The sequence below is a fragment of the Lissotriton helveticus genome (genome assembly GCF_964261635.1).
Source record: "Lissotriton helveticus chromosome 1_1 unlocalized genomic scaffold, aLisHel1.1 SUPER_1_unloc_23, whole genome shotgun sequence".
In the NCBI taxonomy this organism is placed as follows: Eukaryota; Metazoa; Chordata; class Amphibia; order Caudata; family Salamandridae; genus Lissotriton; species Lissotriton helveticus.
The window spans coordinates 1363522-1380764 of record NW_027611663.1 but is presented as its reverse complement, the minus strand read 5'-3'; the positions used below and the strand labels follow the sequence as shown (position 1 = coordinate 1380764).

The 17243-nt window shown below is 45.1% G+C and overlaps 1 protein-coding gene across 1 annotated transcript in view; it reads right to left on the bottom strand.

Annotated features, from left to right (window-relative positions):
- The window catches only part of LOC144805762 (uncharacterized), a 31054-nt gene that overhangs the window by 7463 nt on the left and 6348 nt on the right, over positions 1-17243 (bottom strand). Inside the window, exon 2 of the mRNA XM_078672251.1 lies at positions 16146-16215. The gene's annotated coding sequence lies outside the window, so the exon portion shown is untranslated. The remainder of the gene's footprint in view (positions 1-16145; positions 16216-17243) is intronic.

Sequence of the window (17243 nt, the reverse complement as noted above, 5' to 3'; positions counted from 1 at the left end):
TTATTAGCGCGCATTCTGTGCCTCCCTCGTTTGTGTACTTACTGGGAAATGGAAAGTGGAAAGCGTCCCTCGTTTACGTGTTCTCAGCGAATCCACTGTTACCTTACATCCTTAGTATCGCCTTTTAAAGCTCTCTACGCGCTGATTGGCTTAATTGGCGATCACATGATCGCGACCTCGGACTGCGTAGTCCTTATAGTGTTTTATTTGTTTAATATCATTACGCTCTATGTGGATGAGGATATTCGCCAATTATGCGCTGCTATGAAATTAATCTAATTTCAAGAAAAATAGTTATTCTGACACAACTACATCATGAACAATTTTCAATCATTTTCGCTCAACGTTTTAAACACATAATATTTACAAAGCAGTGTTATTCAATATTATGTTACGTGACTGGGCTCACTCAAGGTGAAAACAATATAAAATATGTTAAAACAAATCATATTAACTTTGGTGTCGGCCATTTTGGATAGAGAAAGTCTCATAGTCATGCAGGAAAACTGAACTTGGCTTTTCACAGTATCTTTATAAAAAACAGGATAATTCTATCCTGTCATTGAGTCCATTCGGTTGTAGGCTGTCCATTTTCTTTATCCAAAAATACTCTGATCTTAATCTTGAAATATGAGTGTCTCTTTCAGGGTGATGTTTGATGACTTCCAATATTGTGAAGCGAAGTTGTGCTATGTTGTGCCCAGCTTCTTGCCAGTGTGTAGCCAATGTGGACTTCGTATTTTTCAATCGGATATTACTTTTATGTTCAGTTATTCTTATTTTGATTTTTCTCTCTGTCTGTCCTATGTACAATTTTCCACATGGACACTTAATTCCATAAATCACATTCTTCGTGTCACACGTTCCTGAGTGTGATAAGGTCACTTTTTTTCCTGTCATAGGATGTGTGAATAACTGTCCTGTCATCACATTATTGCAATGAATGCAATTTTCGCACCTTTGCATGCCTTTGTGGTTAATCTCCTTTGGTGCATTCTTCTTATTTAGCAATTCTTTTAGATTCTTAGATCTGTTGTATGCAAAAGTGATGTTGTCAGCAAACAGTGGTTCCAGATCCGGTTCTTTAGTGATCAGTACCCAGTACTTTTTCATGATGTTGACTATTTTTTCTGATTGTAAGGAATGTTTTAGAACACATACTGTTTTCTTAGTGACTCCTTTTTCTTTGGTAACTAATAAAGACTCTCTTTTCATCTTCATTACTTTGGTTTTAGATTCTTCCAGTAAAGGAGTGGGATAGCCTCTTAGTTTGTATTTTTGGATCTGCTTGTCGATGGTGGAGAGCAAGTCTTGTGGGTCAGATGTGATTCTTTTTTGCCGGATGAATTGGGATATTGGAAGATGTTTCTTTAATGAAAAATGATGGAAACTTTCATAATGTAAACCACTGTTCCTGTCTGTTTCTTTGGTATATACACTTGTTCTCAACTTATTCTGTTCAAGATGGATTTTTACATCTAGGAATGCCAGTTCTTTCTGATCCATTTGGTGAGTGAATTTAATCCGGTCATGTACACTGTTCAGTCTCTGAATGTTCTTAATCAATGTTTCTTTTTCACCCTTCCATATCAAGAAGATATCATCGATGTATCTTTTAAAGACCATAAGACCCGATGACCAGTTTGTGTCTTGAATTATGTGATCGTGCTCAAATTTGGCCATAAAGGTGTTTGCGTAGGACGGTGCCCCCGCAAAGCCCATAGACGTTCCACTGCATTGTTCATAAAACTCACCTTCCCAATTAAAATAACTGTGTAGTAGAGCAAACTGTAGTAGTTCAAGCATTAGAGTTTTTTCTCCTCCACATATTTCGTTGTTGAGTAAGCACCATTCCATAGCTTCGATGCCCTCCCTGTGGGGGATTGAGGTGTATAAAGCTGTCACATCTATGGAGCATAACCATATTTCTTCGTCAATTGGAATGTTTATTGTGGATAATATGTTCAAAAATGCAGTGGTATCCTTTATGTGTGTACTCCATTTCTGAACTAGAGGTTGTAGGAACCAGTCTAGGTATTGGCCCAGAGGTTCTGATAGTGATCCACAAGCTGAAACTATAGGTCTAAAAGGAGGTTTTATTGGGTCTTTATGCACCTTCGGGAGCATGTAAAATTGAGGTCTTCTGGGATGTTTGATCTGTAAAAATTGATATGTTTTTGTCGTAATCCATTTCATCTCTAGAGCTTTGTCTAGAATAGTTTTAAGTGTCTTACCAAAGATTTCAGTCGGGTCTTGGTCTAGTTTATGGTAAATGTTTTCATCTTGTAAATGAGTTTGTACACTTTCTTTGTAGTAGGTGGTGTTCATTACTACTATTGCTCCCCCTTTATCCGCTTTCATTATGGTGATGTCGTTGTCATCTCTTAGGGTTTGTAAGACTTGCCAATCTTTTCTGGAAAAGTTAGTAGTGGTACCTCCTGAATATTTTATCTTTTGGATTTCAGTTGTTACAATCCGTTCGTATGCGTCAATAGTTTTGTGTGAGGTAGGAGCACAAAATGTGCTTTTAGGTTTGAATTCTTTTAATTCCATCTCTGGTCTTGCACTTGGAGGTAGGTTGTTGAAGAAGTTTTTAAGTCTTAAATTCCGTAGGAATTTGTAGATTGATATTTCTGTCTCCTGGGCATTCGATTTATATCTTGGGACAAACGTGAGACCTTTGTTTAGTACTTTTGTTTGCTCTTTCATGAGTTCTTTATTAGAAATGTTGATTACTAAGTTGGTTTCGTTTTCTTTGATCTCAATTCTCTTTCTGCTACGGTTTCCTTGGTTTGTGTCTTTTCTTTTTCCTTTTCCCCTCCTTGTTTTTGTAGCTCTATTGTACTCGTTGAGGGTGCATTGTTTGCTGCTGGGCTGATCTCTAAAAAAGCAACCTTCTCTTGTTGATCCTTTCGACTAACTTTCAATATTGGTCTCCTGTTTTGTACTGTGTCTGAATCCGATACCATACTTTCTTGTGATGAACTTACATTGGTTTGTGGTTGTTGCCACTTTCTCTGGTTGTAAACTTCAGCCCAACTGTACACCTCTTCCAATTTGTAATCAATTGTGTCTCTTCGATATTTTTTGATTTTCCTCTCTTCAATCTCTTTTGCATATCTTTCAAGTTTTTTATTAACTTCCTCCAATGTGGCATCTAGGTCTTCGAATTGGTTTAATTCAGTTTTTACTTTAGCCAGTTCTTCTTCAAGCATCCTAAGTTCTTTTGCCAGCTCCTCCACTATCAGCAAAATCAGGTCCAAACTACATTTGTTCAAAATTTGATACCATTTTGTTAGAAAAGCCTTGTTGTTCCTGCATAGCATAGGTTTAAGCGCTATTCTTAAACCCCTGGGTATTCGTTGGTTCCTATGATAATGTATCAAGGTTGTCGCGTGTAATCTTTGGTTTATCTCTCGTTTGCTTGCATTTTCAAGTTGTTTGATTAGTTGCATTACTGTACTTGGTTGTGGGCTGAAGGCTCTAGTCTCCTTGATCAAACTGTAAATTCCTTCTGCTTCTGCTGCGGTGTATACTAGAGTTTCCGCTTTATTTGTCGTTATTTGAGCAATTTCCTCTAAATTCATCTTTGCGGTGCTTGGATGGAGGGTAGACTAGGTTTATGAATGTATCGTGATAGGGTCCGTCCAGCACTCTTTTACTTGACTTATTCTTACTTCAAACTCCTTCGTTGTTGTGCACTGCTACCTGTAGTGGTTAAGTCTACAACCACTTTTATCAATGTCTTGCAAAAAGTGAGACACCGGGGGGTCCCGATGCCTATGGTAACATCCTGCACACTTTCACATGAACCACTGGGTTCTCCTCTGGTATATGTGTATGCCAAAAATAATGATAATTCAAATTGTTTTCATTTGTATCAATATTCTTTGTTTATTCTTTCTTTTTCATTCGTTTGAATCCTTATGTTTTCAAAACAATCCTGTATCTCATCTCCCATTTACCCAATGCATTTCGGGTCTATGGTGACCCTTCTTCGGGGGTCTCTAATAAAGAAAATCAAGAAAAGGTCGCAATCAGCCCTTAAACTGAAATTACATTAATGCATAGTACACTGCGTTTATACAATGTGAACAAACATCTATAGTTCACCAAATAACCTGTATATACCATCACAGTCATTATTTACATCACACTTCTTTGTGTGTATCAACGTTAAAGATTACAAACACCAAAACTGGCCAAAATTTAACCAAAAATAATCAAGCCCCATGTTAGAAAATTATAGAAAATTATACCAACTACCATTCCGTTGTTCCACTCAACTAAATCAAAGTTTACTTAAATAAACATTATTAGCGCGCATTCTGTGCCTCCCTCGTTTGTGTACTTACTGGGAAATGGAAAGTGGAAAGCGTCCCTCGTTTACGTGTTCTCAGCGAATCCACTGTTACCTTACATCCTTAGTATCGCCTTTTAAAGCTCTCTACGCGCTGATTGGCTTAATTGGCGATCACATGATCGCGACCTCGGACTGCGTAGTCCTTATAGTGTTTTATTTGTTTAATATCATTACGCTCTATGTGGATGAGGATATTCGCCAATTATGCGCTGCTATGAAATTAATCTAATTTCAAGAAAAATAGTTATTCTGACACAACTACATCATGAACAATTTTCAATCATTTTCGCTCAACGTTTTAAACACATAATATTTACAAAGCAGTGTTATTCAATATTATGTTACGTGACTGGGCTCACTCAAGGTGAAAACAATATAAAATATGTTAAAACAAATCATATTAACTTTGGTGTCGGCCATTTTGGATAGAGAAAGTCTCATAGTCATGCAGGAAAACTGAACTTGGCTTTTCACAGTATCTTTATAAAAAACAGGATAATTCTATCCTGTCATTGAGTCCATTCGGTTGTAGGCTGTCCACTGCATTTTTGAACATATTATCCACAATAAACATTCCAATTGACGAAGAAATATGGTTATGCTCCATAGATGTGACAGCTTTATACACCTCAATCCCCCACAGGGAGGGCATCGAAGCTATGGAATGGTGCTTACTCAACAACGAAATATGTGGAGGAGAAAAAACTCTAATGCTTGAACTACTACAGTTTGCTCTACTACACAGTTATTTTAATTGGGAAGGTGAGTTTTATGAACAATGCAGTGGAACGTCTATGGGCTTTGCGGGGGCACCGTCCTACGCAAACACCTTTATGGCCAAATTTGAGCACGATCACATAATTCAAGACACAAACTGGTCATCGGGTCTTATGGTCTTTAAAAGATACATCGATGATATCTTCTTGATATGGAAGGGTGAAAAAGAAACATTGATTAAGAACATTCAGAGACTGAACAGTGTACATGACCGGATTAAATTCACTCACCAAATGGATCAGAAAGAACTGGCATTCCTAGATGTAAAAATCCATCTTGAACAGAATAAGTTGAGAACAAGTGTATATACCAAAGAAACAGACAGGAACAGTGGTTTACATTATGAAAGTTTCCATCATTTTTCATTAAAGAAACATCTTCCAATATCCCAATTCATCCGGCAAAAAAGAATCACATCTGACCCACAAGACTTGCTCTCCACCATCGACAAGCAGATCCAAAAATACAAACTAAGAGGCTATCCCACTCCTTTACTGGAAGAATCTAAAACCAAAGTAATGAAGATGAAAAGAGAGTCTTTATTAGTTACCAAAGAAAAAGGAGTCACTAAGAAAACAGTATGTGTTCTAAAACATTCCTTACAATCAGCAAAAATAGTCAACATCATGAAAAAGTACTGGGTACTGATCACTAAAGAACCGGATCTGGAACCACTGTTTGCTGACAACATCACTTTTGCATACAACAGATCTAAGAATCTAAAAGAATTGCTAAATAAGAAGAATGCACCAAAGGAGATTAACCACAAAGGCATGCAAAGGTGCGAAAATTGCATTCATTGCAATAATGTGATGACAGGACAGTTATTCACACATCCTATGACAGGAAAAAAAGTGACCTTATCACACTCAGGAACGTGTGACACGAAGAATGTGATTTATGGAATTAAGTGTCCATGTGGAAAATTGTACATAGGACAGACAGAGAGAAAAATCAAAATAAGAATAACTGAACATAAAAGTAATATCCGATTGAAAAATACGAAGTCCACATTGGCTACACACTGGCAAGAAGCTGGGCACAACATAGCACAACTTCGCTTCACAATATTGGAAGTCATCAAACATCACCCTGAAAGAGACACTCATATTTCAAGATTAAGATCAGAGTATTTTTGGATAAAGAAAATGGACAGCCTACAACCGAATGGACTCAATGACAGGATAGAATTATCCTGTTTTTTATAAAGATACTGTGAAAAGCCAAGTTCAGTTTTCCTGCATGACTATGAGACTTTCTCTATCCAAAATGGCCGACACCAAAGTTAATATGATTTGTTTTAACATATTTTATATTGTTTTCACCTTGAGTGAGCCCAGTCACGTAACATAATATTGAATAACACTGCTTTGTAAATATTATGTGTTTAAAACGTTGAGCGAAAATGATTGAAAATTGTTCATGATGTAGTTGTGTCAGAATAACTATTTTTCTTGAAATTAGATTAATTTCATAGCAGCGCATAATTGGCGAATATCCTCATCCACATAGAGCGTAATGATATTAAACAAATAAAACACTATAAGGACTACGCAGTCCGAGGTCGCGATCATGTGATCGCCAATTAAGCCAATCAGCGCGTAGAGAGCTTTAAAAGGCGATACTAAGGATGTAAGGTAACAGTGGATTCGCTGAGAACACGTAAACGAGGGACGCTTTCCACTTTCCATTTCCCAGTAAGTACACAAACGAGGGAGGCACAGAATGCGCGCTAATAATGTTTATTTAAGTAAACTTTGATTTAGTTGAGTGGAACAACGGAATGGTAGTTGGTATAATTTTCTATAATTTTCTAACATGGGGCTTGATTATTTTTGGTTAAATTTTGGCCAGTTTTGGTGTTTGTAATCTTTAACGTTGATACACACAAAGAAGTGTGATGTAAATAATGACTGTGATGGTATATACAGGTTATTTGGTGAACTATAGATGTTTGTTCACATTGTATAAACGCAGTGTACTATGCATTAATGTAATTTCAGTTTAAGGGCTGATTGCGACCTTTTCTTGATTTTCTTTATTAGAGACCCCCGAAGAAGGGTCACCATAGACCCGAAATGCATTGGGTAAATGGGAGATGAGATACAGGATTGTTTTGAAAACATAAGGATTCAAACGAATGAAAAAGAAAGAATAAACAAAGAATATTGATACAAATGAAAACAATTTGAATTATCATTATTTTTGGCATACACATATACCAGAGGAGAACCCAGTGGTCTTATGTGTGTGGTCTTTTCCTGCGCACTCACTCTTACTCTGCAGTCATTCTGCACTCACTCTGCAGTTATTCTGCACTCACTCACACTCTGCAGTTATTCTGCACTCACTCACACTCTGCACTCTCACTCTGCACTCACTCTACTCGCACTCTGCTCTCACTCTCACTCTGCACTCTCACTCTGCACTCTCACTCTGCACTCTCACTCTGCACTCTCACTCTGCACTCTCACTAGGCACTCTCACTAGGCACTCTCACTAGGCACTCTCACTAGGCACTCTCACTCTCACTCTGCACTCTCACTCTGCACTCTCACTCTGCACTCACTCTCACTCTGCACTCACTCTCACTGACACTCTGCAGCACTCACTGACACTCTGCCGCACTCACTCACACTCTGCCATACTCACTCACACTCTGCCCTCAACACGCTGCCCTCAACACGCTGCCCTATACACGCTGCCCTCAACACGCTGCCCTCAACACTCTGCACGCCTTCAACACGCTGTCCTCAACATGCTGCCCTCAACACGCTGCCCTCAACACGCTGCCCTCAACATGCTGCCCTCCACACGCTGCCCTCTGCACGCCCTCAACACTCTGCCCTCTGCACATCCTCAACAATGCCCTCAACACTCTGCACGTCCTCAACACTCTGCACTCACACACACCCTGCACGCCCTCAACACGCTGCCCTCAACACACTGCCCTTAACACGCTGCCCTCAACATGCTGCCCTCAACACGCTGCCCTCAACACTCTGCCCTCAACACTCTGCACGCCTTCAACACGCTGCCCTCAACACTCTGCACGCCTTCAACACGCTGCCCTCAACACGCTGCCCTCAACACGCTGCCCTCAACACGCTGCCCTCAACACTCTGCCCTCAACACTCTGCCCTCAACACTCTGCACTCACATACACTCTGCACGCCCTCAACACGCTGCCCTCAACCCTCTGCCTTCAACACGCTGCCCTCAACACGCTGCCCTCAACACTCTGCACGCCTTCAACACGCTGCCCTCAACACGCTGCACGCCTTCAACACGCTGCACGCCTTCAACACGCTGCCCTCAACGCGCTGCCCTCAACACGCTGCCCTCAACACTCTGCCCTCTGCACGCCCTCAACACTCTGCCCTCAACACTCTGCACTCACACACACTCTGTACACCCTCAACACGCTGCCCTCAACACTCTCTGCCCTTAACACTCTCTGCCCTCAACACTCTCTGCCCTCAACACTCTCTGCCCTCAACACTCTCTGCCCTCAACACTCTCTGCCCTCAACACTCTCTGCACTCAGCACTCTCTGCCCTCAACACTCTCTCTGCCCTCAACACTCTCTGCCCTCAACACTCTCTGCACTCAATACTCTCTGCACTCAACACTCTCTGACCCTGCCCCAGCCCAGCACCCCTCTGTGTCTGCAAGAACCATGCCCTAGAAGCTGACTGACCCTGCCCCAGCCCAGCGCTCCTCTGTGTCGCAAGAACCATGCCCTGGGAGCAGACTGACCCTGCCCAAGCCCAGCATAGACACAGAGAAGAGGCTGACAGGGAGAGCTCCGTGCTCTAAATACATATTTGGAATTTTTGCAGTTTGCCAACTCCAGCTGGAAAGCAAGCGCCGGCTCCAAGTGCTCTTGTTATTCAGTTCATAGACAGCTAAGCGGCCCCATTTGCTGACATAAATCATGGGTATGAAATGTATCCAGTCTCTCAATTAAAAGTTTTAAATATAATTTAAATATAATATACGAGGCTATCTCTCAGCACCCCTGCCTACTCGATCTCATAACAGATATTAGTATGCCAGATACGAGAGCAACTCGCAACAAAAAACAGAAGCCGCAGGTGCACAGTTAGGGTGGCACTACATAGCTTTAAATATTTGGTTGTGTTCATTACAAGAGAGCACAGGCAGGAACATACTCCCGAAATTAGACAATCTTCGCTGGGATGCCCCACACTTGCGGGTGCTCCCGCTCTCCTTACTGGGCTGGGTGGCCCTATTTAAAGTGATGACCCTCCAGGGTCTCCTGTACATTGTGCAAAAAATGTCCTTTAAGATCCCACCAGACATTTATTTTCAAAAGATAGTCTGAGAACTTCGGCTCCTGTTGTGGGATGGTGGCACGTCACGCTGAGTAAGTTGCAGAGGGGAGTTTATTAAGGTGGACTGGCGGTCCGGAGCATTCACAAGTATTACTGGGCCATGCAGCTGGTGGCACTCAACAACTAGGTTTTTGCGGACCGTAAGGATCCTGCTTACCGGGTAGATAGTTTGGCCATGGACAAGAGAGGTTACCCCACCCTGGTGCTGTATCGAAGAAAGTATGAGTGCACCCTGCCTACTCATACCCAAACATTGGCAAAGGTGTGGAAAGAGGCTACCAGGTATTTAGGCTGGGAAGATAAGCTGACTGAAATTACTCCACTGTATTATGGTGATCTCTTAAGTGCAGTTGGAGTATTGCAGGGCTTCACAAAATGGGGATTGATTAGATTAGAGCGGCCGGGCGATGTGTGGGGGGCCAGGCGCTTGTGTCCTTCACGATCCTACAACAAAAGTATAAATTAGGTGACTAAAAACAGTTCTGGCATTTGCAGGTGGCCACGCTCTGCAAAGTCACATCCGGGAAGGGGGGCAGTTGCCTGATGCATCCCTACTGAAGGACCAGCTACTAATTGATCTCCTGACCGAAAAAGCAATCTCAACCATCTATAGGAAGTTGATCTACAATTCTCTGGATCCCTTGGGGCCGCGGAGAGCTGTGTGGGAGAGGGATCTAGGCACGCTTGGCGATGGCGATTGGGTTGAGGCCATTCAGGGTGTCAGAACTCATTTTTGTCTAATTTAACTACAGATACTGATACTGCCAAATCAATTACCCTGTTTACATTAAAGGGCAGCTTGAACTCAGAGCTCAACAACAGACTCGATTGAATAAATGACCAGCATACTGCTTATCTTGCCAAGACACAGGTACTTTGTAAATCTCTTTTTATTGAACAAGTGCTCAATCGATGGTGTTGACACCGAAAATACGGTGCACATTAGTGAGAGTGATTAGACCAAAAACACAAAGTCTGCAAATATAGAGTGAGTAACATAGCTTGGCTTGTCCTGATACTCCCTGGCCAAATCCCACTACATAAAACTAAATTGCCCTTTATCAAAGGCAGGTAGTCCTCCCAAGGTTCTGGAGGTCGCTGGGCTGCAAGACGACTTGACTTTTGGTTCTGGATCATCCAGGGATGCAGACAGGCCAGTAGGACTGGGACCAAGAAAATAGTTCTCTACAGATCCTCACCAGCAGAGAAGGCTGCAGTGCCCTTAGGTCGCCAAGAACTGAAATTCAGGGTCTGGGGATGCCACCTAAAATCTTGATTTAAGGGTGTTACAAGGGAGTGACAGGTAGAGGCTAATGGGCCCCTCTCATGGGGTGTCTACACCCTCTTATCATGCCCACCTCCTGTGGGAAGGGGACATAGTCCTAGCCCTGATTGGATAAGTCCCATCATCTTCAAGATGGTGGGCACTACAAAGTGTACTTCACCTCGCCTCCAGCACCTGAGGGATGGAGTTAACAGAGGGAGCGGGGGTTGCACCTCCTGTTGTATCTAAGGTTTCCCACCTGTCTTTGCGCCTAAAAGGGGGTGAGGACAGGAAGATCGCTTGCTCCCTCTAACAGGAGAGGCTGGGGCCGCATTACAAAGGCGGCAAGGCCTTTGAAAATCCTTGCCACAGATGGCTCTTCCTGACCAGGGGGAGGTGTGAGCACCTCCACCCAGGAAAGGCATTGGTATTGACCTCGAAGTGCACAGGCACTCTACCCCATGAGGACAGAATGCACTCTGGTGGTAGCAGGCTGGCTCAGGCGGTAACCACACTAAGGAGTGGTAGATTTTACGGGACCCTTCTAAGGGGTACTCTGTGTGCAATTTTTAATAAATCGGACACTGCAATCAGCGCACGTATATTTCCTAGGACAGCGAAAACTCTACAGCAGGTCTTGCTCACTGTCCTTATATTGTGACTGCCACTACTGAACATTAATCTTGAATTGTTAAACCAGGGCCAGGATCTGGACAAGAGCCAATGAACAGGAGGGCAACTCACCAGATGATAGAAGTCTTCTGTCTTCACTCTCACTCATAGAGAACAATGCCATCCCATGTATTGCAGGAGAAAGAGGCCACAACCCTCAGTGAAACACTCACCTCTCAGATGTGATTCCTTAATAAGAATAAAATTAACATAACGCGTCCCTGGGGACCCCACAGATACACCGTTCCTACCAGTACCATAAATGCTTGGGGTCCCACAGGTAAACCTAACAGTGCTACAAAGGCTTAGGGGCCCTACAGGTAAACCTTTCCTAACCCATTGCTACAAATGCTATGTGCTCACTGCAGCAAGACTGGGCGCTCTAGGGGCAGCAATTCAGTTGCTTGGCATTTATCTACCCTTAGCAAAGCCACGTGATAAAGGCAGTCGATCAGGATGATTCTCCTCGATCAGAAGTAGCTCTCACTATCGAAAAAGGTGGAGACCCTGGAATAACACAAACGCAGACATGCGGTTAGGCTCTACCAGGACATGTTGTAAACTAATAATTTATGTATCTGTAGGATTAGATTGCATTGCAAGTTAATTCTTATGTCACTATTTTCTGCATACAACATACAAGATAGATTCCTCACATGCATACCCTGATGAAGGGAGAACCCCCAAAATGAATTGGGGCAGACTGAATTTGAATTTACTTGCGGAACAGTGGATTTTGGAAGTGATTCGATGAGAATAAATATGCTTAAACTGGAATACAAGTGGATTTGCTTCCAAGGGAAGGAGATATTGCTGCACTTTTACGGGTACAAGCTGTGGAGCAGGAGACACAGACTAGATCTAGTCTGGAGCTATATAAACAACTGTAGCCAAATACATCTACCTTCTGGCACGCGATGAGTGGATTACATAAATACGACAATAATGAATGGAAAATACACGGCATGCATAGACAAGGTTTGCTATGTAACATCTGGACTCCTGTAAACCTAAACAAACACCAGTAATCAGACACTAGGGATATCACCTGAAGCTCCTAAGATGTTCCTTTTGTTTGGTATCTTGTGTTTGGAAGGTGGGTTTTTAGGATAAGCTATTTTTAGGTGTGTCTTCTTTTATTCCAGGATGGGCACTAGTTTTAGAATTGTCATCGTTTATACTCTGCATACCAAGTTGCTGACTTTCTTTCACGCATCCCTCATTTCCCCAAACGGGAAACATCTGGGGGTGGGGTGTGTCAGGTAGCCCCTGTGGAAGACGATGGGATAGAGGATAAGGAGTGCCATGCCATCCCTTCATATATTTCTCCCCTCCTATATTCACAGTCCCCTTTTACCAGTCGTCCGCTTTTCTGTCATCAAGAAGTGGAGAGAGGGGAATCGGCAGGCGGCCCCTTTAAGCCAGAGCTGAGGACGGACATCAGAGGATACACACTTGAAGAAGACGGGGGCGGAGAGCGCGTCAGGTTGGTCAGTAGTTGGTCCAGCTACATGCGGCATGAGAATGCAAGGCGGAATAAACCAGTGGGGGAAGACCGGAAAGACAGAGAAGGACTAACAGCCTTACGAGAGAGCGAACCGGAGCCCAAGGGAGGTCACAGCTTGTCTGCGCTTTAAGGCTGTAGCTGCCGCCTACCTTCATATTGGGGTCGAAACGTCGACTTTTGTTTTCACCTCAACAATGGCTTACGCTAACAGTTAACCCGATACATGCAGGAGCTTTTTGAGCATGTTGTCTAACTAAATGGTCATGAACAGTTGATGTCGTTCTTTGTAACTGGCTCACATTTGAAGCCAGGGCTATTACTGACTGTTTTATAAACTATGAAGAAATGTTTACTCTTCAGATAGGAGTTAAGATCTGCTATATTTTACCTTCACCCTGCACTGCCTCCCCTTCTCCCCTCTTCCCTTGGAGCACACATTTTTCTATGATGATTATGAAATGCCTTTATTGGTTTTGTAATTTGTGTAATCCTTTGCTATGTTATCACACTGTGAGTAAAAACAAGTGTGATAAGACTTCAGTTTAGTTGTATTTTCATTTAGTATTCAATTGTTTGTCTGTTATCTGTACTGGGACCCCCTTGTATATGTAACAGCTTGTCGGCGGGCAGAACACCCGAACCTGGCGGAGGAGGGAAAGCCGAAGCAGAAGACCAGACCTCACTGAAGGACGCAGAGTTACCACGCCACGGCCCCGGAATGACGTGGCTCTTCCAGGTGCGTGGGCGTCTACAGGGCTTTTGGAAAGGGGCTGATTAAGAGAGGGATGGGAGGGGAGGCTGAGGGGTGAAAGGGACCAAGGGAAAAGGAAATAAGTGAGAAGGAAACAGAGACAAGAGTAGAAATCATCGGATACTCTTTTTCTTTTGGTTGCTCCAACCACTACACCACAGCTTTCCAAACTATGTGGGGCGACCCATATGTAGGTGTGTCGCATTGGCAGAGTCGAGCTGCAGGGGCTCTTAGAAGGGGCCAAGCAACAACAAAGCCCTATTAACATGCACAAGGTCTTAAAGACCTGTGAAGTGCTCGGGTGCGGCTGTGAGCGGTCCCGGGCTGCCACACACGACGGGCGGGGGGAGAGGGTACTGAAGTAGGGTGACAACCATTTTTGGCGGAGTGTCCCAGTGTCCTGACACTTTTCTCCAAAGTAGAGAGATGTCCGGGTTTTACAACAGCGTCCCGGTAAAACATCCAAATGTCCCGGTTTTAGTATGCTGTTTAGATCACCCCGCGGGCCTTCCAGCAACAGGCAGAGTGCCGCTGCAGGGGCTCTTATATGAATAACAACAAAGCCTTATTAGCATGTTAAATGGTCTTCATTTGTGGATAGTCCATTTGGCAAAGGGCCCTTCAATGAGTTAATACGGTGGGTTATTGGGTCCAGGGGGTTGGCCTGGGGTTTGGGGTAGCCCCGGGATTGCGGTGCATTGGGAAGAAAAGCTGCCAAGAAGCCCTATAGAAGCTTTCACATTTACATCCTTCTGCACGATGCGGCTTGTGACCTTACGAAAACAAAAACAGAAACAATTCAGTTCAATGGAGAATGCCCGTGTGAGCCTTGGGCATGGAGGAGTGCGGGGGAGGGAGTGGGTAGGGGCGCTGCGCACCTGGGCACCACCAATACAGGAAAATATGAAAAAGATTTAAGAATGAAAGCAGCATTTTTTCCTCTTTGTCACAGACCCTTATGGAACCCACAGAATATTTTGGTCGGGGGAGAGGGATAGAGTGAGACAGAGAGAGAGAGAGTGAGACAGAGAGGGAGGGAGTGAGATAGACAGGGAGGGAGACAGAGAATGAAACAGGGAGAGTGAGACAGAGGGAGACGGAGGGAGAGACAGAGAGAGAGAGAGAGAGAGAGAGAGGGAGACAGAGAAGGAGGGAGACAGAGATGAAGGGAGACAGAGAGGGAGGAGTGAGATAGACAGGGAGGGAGACAGAGAGGGAAACAGAGAGAGTGAGACAGAGGGAGACGGAGGGAGAGACAGAGAGAGAGAGAGAGAGAGAGAGAGAGAGAGAGAGAGAGAGAGAGAGGGAGACAGAGAGGGAGGGAGACAAGAGAGGGAGGGCGACAGAGAGGGAGGAGTGAGATAGACAGGGAGGAGACAGAGAGGGAAACAGAGAGAGTGAGACAGAGGGAGACAGAGGGAGAGACAGAGGGAGACGGAGGGAGAGACAGAGGGAGAGGGAGTGAGAGATAGAGAGAGAGGGAGGGAGACAAGAGAGGGAGGGAGACAGAGATGAAGGGAGACAGAGAGGGAGGGAGACAGAGAGAGAGGGAGGCAGAGAGGGAGGGAAGGAGACAGAGAGGGAGGGAGATAGAGAGGGAGGGAGACAGAGAGGGAGGGAGACAGAGAGGGAGGGAGACAGTTGGAGGGAGAGGGAGTGAGACAGAGAGGGAGTGAGACAGAGAGGGAGGGAGACAGAGAGGGAGGGAGACAGTTGGAGGGAGAGGGAGTGAGACAGAGAGGGAGGGAGACAGAGAGGGAGTGAGACAGAGAGGGAGGGAGACAGAGAGGGAGGGAGACAGTTGGAGGGAGAGGGAGTGAGACAGAGAGGGAGTGAGACAGAGAGGGAGTGCGAGAGAGGGAGTGAGAGAGAGGGAGTGAGACAGAGAGGGAATGAGACTGAGAGGGAGTGAGACAGAGATGGAGGGAAAGGCCACCTCTGCCACTGATTCCCTCACTAGTACCCTTTAACAGGGCCCCTCAAGTCTCTCTGTGTGGGGTGTGTGTGTGTGGGGGTGGGGGTGTGGGGTGTGTGTGTGTGGGGGGTTGGGGATGGGGTGGGCGGGGTGGGGTGTGTATGTGTGGAGGGGGTGTGTGGGGTGTGTGTGTGTGGGGTTGGTGTTGGGTGAGTGGGGCTGTGTGTGGGGGGTTTGTGTGGGGAGGGTGTGGGGTGGTGTGTCTGTGGGGTGGTGTCTGTGGGGTGGTGTGTGTGAGGGGTGTGTGTGTGGGGTGGGGTGTGTGTGTGTGGGGCCCGAACCCACCATAGGTAGTTCGAGCTCGCTCGCTGCGCTTTCTCGCGTTACCGTGTCCCTGAAATTCTTTTCACAAATGGGTGAGTCACCAACAAGAAAAGTTTGGAAAGCTGTGCTCTACCCCCTCCCTTCACATTGATGCATAGTTATTATTTATCCCTCACATCCTCCCTTGACTAAACCATAAAGCAAAAACACTTACCTGAGTCTTTTCCTTCTGTCCGAGGGACAACGGCGGCCGAGACTCACCTAAGGGACTGAAGAGGAGGACCCTGTGGGAAAGAAGAACATAACAGAGACAATCAATCATTGTGATTTCCTGTAATACTCCTTCTTCTTGCCTTCTGCTCCCCTGATTGCACTAGTTTTTCTTGCCTTCTGCTCCCCAGATTGTACCCGTTCTCTTGCCTTCTGCTCCCCTGATTGTGCCCGTTCTTTTGCTTTCTGCTCCCCTGATTGTGCCCGTTCTTTTGCCTTCTGCTCCCCTGATTGCCCTCGTTTTTCTTGCCTTCTGCTCCCCTGATTGTGCCCGTTCTCTTGCCTTCTGCTCCCCTGGTTGCACTTGTTTTTCTTGCCTTCTGCTCCCCTGAGTGCACTTGTTTTTCTTGCCTTCTGCTCCCCTGATTGTGCCTGGTCTCTTGCCTTCTGCTCCCCTGATTGCACTAGTTTTTCTTGCCTTCTGCTCCGCTGAGAGTGCCCGTTCACCCAAATCCTCACCCTCACACACCCTCACCCTCACACCCCCACTCCCTCACACCACCACACCCACTCACCCTCACACACACCTTCACACACCCCCTCACCCTCACACACACCCTCACCCTCACACACCCTCACACACACACCCTCACCACTCTACCACGCTACCGCCCTCACTCCACCATTATCTCGCCCTCACTCTACAACTCTACCGCCCTCAAGCTACTGCCCTCACTCTACCACTCTACCGTCCTCACTCTACCACTCTACCGCCCTCACTCTACCGCCCGCACACCCTCACTCTACCGCCCTCATTCTACCACTCTACCACCCTCACTCTACCGCCCTCACTCTACCACACTCACTCTACCGCCCTCACTCTACCACTCTACCACACTCACTCTACCGCCCTCACTCTACCACTCTACTGCTTTCACTCTACCGCCCTCCCCCTACCACTCTACCGCCCTCACTCTACAGCCCTCACTCTACCACTCTACTACCCTCACTCTACTGCCCTCACTCTACCGCCCTCTCTACCACTCTATCGCCCTCACTCTACTACTCTACCGCCCTCAATCTACCACTCTACCGCCCTCAC